Here is a 6,464-nt window from a genome sequence, read left to right on the forward strand (position 1 = left end):
TTTATCTCTGTTTCTATGTTTGTTTGTAATGTGGGCTCTGTAGGCTACTTAACAATAATAAAAAAGAACAATTAGACTGATGACATTTCCTCAAAATATACTAAAATATTGCTTGTATGGAAAATAGGCCTACTGCTAAATAACTTCATAATTAATATAGGCCTGTGGGCCTAAAACCATATTCTTCAATAACACTTTAGCAAAAAATGTATATGCAATAGGCTACATGATATCGCAGCATTAAATAAACGCTTCTAACCATCAACCTTGATATCTGCTATGTTTCTGTGTTTGACGTCAACAACTCGTGTGCCAACATTTTCTCCGACTTTCCGAGTTGTTGTTCCGACTTCAGGGGGCATTCACGTTAATTTCTTGTTCCTGTTTTACTGCGACCAAATGTCCGTGACTGTATGTATTTAGGCAGACACAACGTCTCTAGTGTCCACCTGCAGCCTATGACTTAATAACTTAATGTCAGAACAGGAGACGGGGCAGCACAGGAGATGCGCAGTTTGGCTGCGGGTTCATATATACTGTAGGTTACTAAACAAAATCGTGCACATTTTGTTCAGGTGTCATCCACCACATATACAAAATATGCACTCAAGTTTAAAGTGTAAAAGGCCCGAAAGAAAGTTTTTCCAGGGTCCTTCTTTCTGCCACTGTCACCAGAGAGTCCAGCTCTGAGCCCACCACTGAGCCAGCTCTCCTCACCAGTCTGTCCAGTCGACCGGCGTCTCTTTTCTTGCTGCTTCCTCCCCAGCAAATTACAGCATAAAAGAGGACGCTGGCCACCACAGACTGATAAAACATCTGCAGCAGTTTTTTGCAGATGTTGAAGGACCCCAGCCTTCTCAGGAAGTACAGAGGGCTCTGTCCTTCCTGTGGAGAGTGTCCATATTTCTGTCCACTCCAGCTTGTCATCCAGATGCATTTTATTGTCTAGACGTACAAACGCAGAACGACATGAAGGCCGTCATTGTCAGTGTGTATTAACTATTTAACTTGAAAACATCTGGATTAAATTTACACAAACCCGTCTGTAAATGCACATACAAGTCTGGTTCTATGTTGTATCCAACCTATCTGTCTTTCTGGCTAGAAAGATTGGTGGATCCTTTATTAAGATCTTTTGTGGCTCAGAGCCATGCTGCACACTCAGTCCTCAGAATTAAACACTGGTGGCAACCTGTTTGTTGTTGTTTTGTCAGAGGGGCCCATTCAATCCAGGACAAAAGAGACAAAGGCAATGTTCAAGCTTTCAAAATGTCTTGTTTAGTATGTAATGTTTTAGTAACTTAGAGTTATTTGTTTCAGTAACAGGATCTTTTCAGTAACTTAGATATAGTTTTATTAAATGACATTATAAAAAAATCCCTACCTGTTAACTTTAGCTCAAGTACAGAACATTCTTTGATGCAACACGTCTTTGTAAGGCTTAATGAACAGTAGAAGCTCTAGTGTACTAGACATTCTCTGGATCCCAGTTTGTATTTTGTATCCCACTATAACTTTTGTTAGGAAAAAACAAACTTCTCCACATTCACCCCTGTTATTAGTCCTGAAGTATACACAAAATTAAATACTTGGGCCATCATCTGTGCATTATAAAGGAGGGATACATATTTAGGCAGACTGCATGAAGGCTACTGTTATCTATTTTTGTGTATGAAAAGTTCTGTTTAAATGCAATGCATTATTAAATTGTTATGATAATAATTTACCCTTTAAGGAGGGTTAACTTTTAACTTTCCAGCAATATCCAAAGGCTATCCATGCAGTGGAAACATGGATTACAAGGACAAAATATTGTCTACCATGCTGCATTCAGTTATGTCAGTTTAATTTCGTCGCAAAGGAAGATATATTACTATGATTACTGTAGACCAGGGCTATTCAATTACAGATTCATTTGGGCATTTTCTCGAGAGTTGGGATCATTAGGATTTTAGCGACACAGTTGTGTTGGTAATCCTTATTGGTTCAGTTCTTTATCGATGCTCTTATCAGTCCTATTTATTACTGAATAATTGCATATATTGTAAAAAAAAAAAAATTCTAATAATTTATATTAACTAAATGTTGTTTCTAGAGAAGCAACAGGATTTACAACAGCAAATTCACTAATAGCTCACTGGAAACAAATCTAACATGTCAGTAAAATAAATCCAGTTCCTGACATCAACATACTGAGTGAAGTTTAGAAAGAATGAACAGCTCAGTCCCTGAGCTGCAGGAAGAGAGAGGAGGGTCTGTGGCAAACTAAGCTTAGCAGTTACTAAAGACAGAGAGCTTTCACTTCAGCTTGTTTGTAACAATAAGCTCTTATCTGAACTAACCTGTGCTTGTGCTAAACACAGCTGCGGTGGATGAGAGACTGAGCAGATTCGTGTTTTGCATGTTTATGCTTATTAAACAGGTGTGTTGGTAAAGAATTGGCTTTTTACTGGCTAAGTCTTTATTGCACCATGTACATATACTAACCAGCGCAGTTGTCGTCAATGTCCGCTGATCAGCTGGCTGGCTCTGCAGACATAGAGGAGGGGAGAGGCTGCAGGTTTATGTTGAGCCTTGATTGGCGGTGATCGATACAGCGCATGTGAAACTCAAATGGCGACTTCCATTCACTATACATGTAGTTTGCTTTTGTTGTCATATCTATTAGATTATGTGCTGGGCCACATGGAGGTTGCTTCAGCGGATGTGGCTACTATAGACTTTTCGTTCAGCAGGGGGGGCATAGGGGGGTCCAAGGTCTATGTTACAGGGGCACCGGCATGTTGATCTCTAGCTTTTTCTGTTTGATGCAATACATTTACTCTAATCTATATAAAGTTATCAATAAGATCACTTTAAATATCACAGCAGGGAGCTGCCTTGCCTATTGTTGTCTTTATCTCTTGTTATCTTGACATGGAAAGGCTATAGCCAACCAAACCACTTTCTTTCATATTATTTGCGCTGCAAATCTCCAATAGCTCAGCCCAAAATTATTTCTAAAGCATCTATGAACCTAATCTTAACCTAAAAAAATATTGTGGCAATAGCACGCAAGCAGTCCATTGTTGAATGAAGCATCACGGGTAAAGCCCAACAGACCTGTTTTATCCAGCCACATTTACTTTTTTCCTTGAACAGATGAATTATTTTTTCCTGAATAAATAACTGCAGATGACGTAGATGCGTATACAGTGTGAAGCCTACTTTTGTTTTGTGAAATTATTTCTGCTGGTTTGTGAAAGGATGATGTAGACTGATTCCAACACATGCAGCCACTGGTGGCAGAATGTGCAGTTACTGGATTTGAGTTATATAAGCAGAACCAAACCTTAAATCCAAAAGGTTTGCCTGATTTTTAAATGCTTGCATCTGTCCAATTCATTAATATCTGGCACAATCGCACTGAGGAAAGCTCTCCTGCGTAGCTACGCACAGCTTGGATGACAGCTCATTTGGGTTAATGCAGCAAAATGCAGAGAGATAACAGACTTTTTGTAACAAAGGTAGAAATGGCAAATGTAGCTTAGCTCAAAGTAGACTACTGGCCCCAAAAATACTCAAATAAAGAATTAAAATTTCAACAGATCTACTTGTGTCGAAAAAATATTATTACCAGCAAAATGTAAGCTACTTAAAGTATCCAAAGTAAAAGTGGGCTGCCCATTCAACCTAATGATCCCTTTCAGAGTGGTAAATTATGGAGCCTCTCCCATCCTGAAAGATATTTTGTACTCTAAAATAATCAGCCACATGATGTAAAGCCGTAATGCATTATATTTTTTTATAACTTAATCTTGTAAAATCAAACTAACTAGTAAGTTGGAAAAAGTTGTGAAATAATTGTGGTGGAGTAAAAAGTTGGCTACAATATGTCCTTCTGAAATGTAGTGGAGTAGTAGCTCATCATTTTAATCAAAATTGTACTTAAGTAAAGTTCTGTTGTGCTGCTGTTGTGTTGTTGCTGATACTACTGGAGGTGATCTGTGACTACAGATATTAAAACAACTATAGGATATATATAGCTGATTAAACAATTATGTAAACATAAAAAGATTGTTGAGTGTTTGCGACTGACCTGCTGTAATACTGCAGCCACTACCAAGGCTGACTGCTAGGGAGACGCTCACAGAGCTGCACACCAAGAGCTGCAGGTCGAGGAAATAAGATGCCAGATTTAAAAAAGGGTGGGAAATAATCTGAGAAGGAAACATTAATGGGGAAAGGATGAGTGTGGCCATGGCAGGGGTAAGAGGTACTTTAATAATCCTAGTTCAAGTACAAAGACTTTAGTCAAATTACATAGAAAAGATCTGACCTCTCCACGCCCGTGAAACTGTTCTCCCCCAAACAGAACGAAGTAAACAGAGCACCTTTGTTTATAGTGTAGAAGTACCATTGGCTGTCGGCGTGTCGGCGTGTTAGCCAGCAGCTGATGCTCAGCCCTAAACGCCGCAGATGAGCCAGAACGACATCTCGATGTCGAACCGCCAACTCTCGAGACTGGGCTAGGATGAGCCAGTCGTCGATGAAGTTGAAATCCGGATGCCCTGGAGCCTCAGCGGGGCCATCATCCCCGCGTCACGATGGCGGGGATGATGAGCATCTTGAACCTGAATCTCCTCAGAGACCGGTTAGAACCCGCAGATCCAAAATAGGGCACGCAGCCCTCCGTCCTTCTTGGGGACTATGAAGTACAGGCTGTAGAACCGGCGTCTCTGTCTGGGGGGAGACATGTTCCACGGCCCCTTTCCTCAGCAGAGTACGAACTTCCTGTCCCAACACCGGACCTTGCTCCGGGCGGACCACAGTCCAAACCACCCCCTCTCTTCTGTTGAATTTGGAGGGCGGGTTTTGAACTGTAGTCGATACCCATCTATGGCAGTGCGCAGGACCCACGGAGAAATGTTCGTCAGGCTCCGCCAAGCCTCTGCAAAGTCTGCCAACGGAACCAGCCCCTCGGGGCTGGTGGTCGGTGTCTCGTGTGATCTTCTGGTGGACCCCTGAAGCCCCAGAACGGCAGGGGGGAGCCGCCGAAGATCCACGGTGAGTGAGTCGGGACACCGCCTGACTGCAGACCCTCGGGGCAGGCAGTACGGCGTGGACTCGATGGTGGCAGGTGCGTCCTGAACATGTAAACGGCGGGATAACATCACCTGTTGCCACGGCGGAGGAGACCTTGGTCGGCCTCCGGGGGGGTGCGGGAAGGGAGAAAGACTCCCCTACCCCGGTCTTCCCTGAGCTCCGTCGGGACTGGATGACGGTCCTCAGATCGCGTCTCTCAGACGGCTGAGGGCGAGAGCGCCGTCTCGCTGCCCCAGCTCCTCGGGGGGGCCCCCAAGAAGCGACACTCTGCTTCCTCTCCTCTCCGTAGGAGCTCGTAGAGGGAAGGGACCTACGCCTGGCAGCCTCAGCTGCCTTGGGTCCAGACCGGCGAGGGAGGTACTGGCGGAACGCTTCGCCCTGCGTCTAACTCTCCGTGGTTCTGCAAAGCTCCACCAGATCTTCCTCAGAGGGACCCCCCCTCTGAACCATCTCCTGTAGCAGGTCGGCTTGGTAGGCTTGAAGCACCGCCATGGTGTGCAAGCTCGCACCTGCCTGGCCCGCTGCCATGTACGCCTTCCCCACGAGTGTAAATGTGGTGCGACATGGTTTGGATGGTTACGCCGGCTTCTCCAGGGAGATAGCTCGCAAGCGCATCCTCCACCCGAGGCATCCTCCCATAACCACAGTCCCCAACCCCCATCATATTACTGTAGTTCAGTGATCGGGGTGTGGAAAGCCATGTGGAGAAGGGTCTGCCCCATGATTACTCAGTTCATCATGAAAATCGGGAAAGAATGGCAGAGACCGGCCTGGAGGTGGCGCGTGGTGCTTAAGAAACCTTTCATCAAGCTTACCACTAGCCTGTGGTGTCTGCTCCTCCTTTGGCCAGTTGATGTTGAGCTTAGCCACGGCTCTAGTCACCACCTCCAGCAGCACGTCATAGTCGGGCGCCGCCAGATGACGCCGCCCCGACACCCGGAAGTCATCGTCCACTACGCTGAGCACGTTGCTGCAGCGTCTCCGGATCCAAACCGCGAGCGGGAGAAGCCGAGAACGGGCTCCCGAACGAGGAAAGGAAGCGTCGGAGCCAGCGGATGAAGGTCGGGAAAAAGCCTCAGCCGTCCCGAAATCGTCCGACAGATCACGCTGTGAACCACATGAGTGAAGCCGCCGGGCCGCCTCAGCAGCCGCCGGGCCCACGCCACGGGGAAAACACATCCGGCCATCCTCGGAAAAGAGAGCCATGCTGTACTTCAGTACCCGCACGGAAAGGGCTTCACAATGGCCGCAGGCAGCCCCCTCGAGAGCTGCCCGGGCGTGCTCCATCCCCAAACATGAGACACACATCTCATGAGAATCTCCATCCGTGATGTACCGAGGGCAAGAAAAAAAACACACCTTCTGTACTTCTGGTTGCC

This window comes from Micropterus salmoides, unplaced genomic scaffold, assembly GCF_014851395.1.
Source record: "Micropterus salmoides isolate LMB-PRFRI ecotype aquatic unplaced genomic scaffold, ASM1485139v1 Ms_hic_scaffold_2672, whole genome shotgun sequence".
Taxonomy (NCBI): Eukaryota; Metazoa; Chordata; class Actinopteri; order Centrarchiformes; family Centrarchidae; genus Micropterus; species Micropterus salmoides.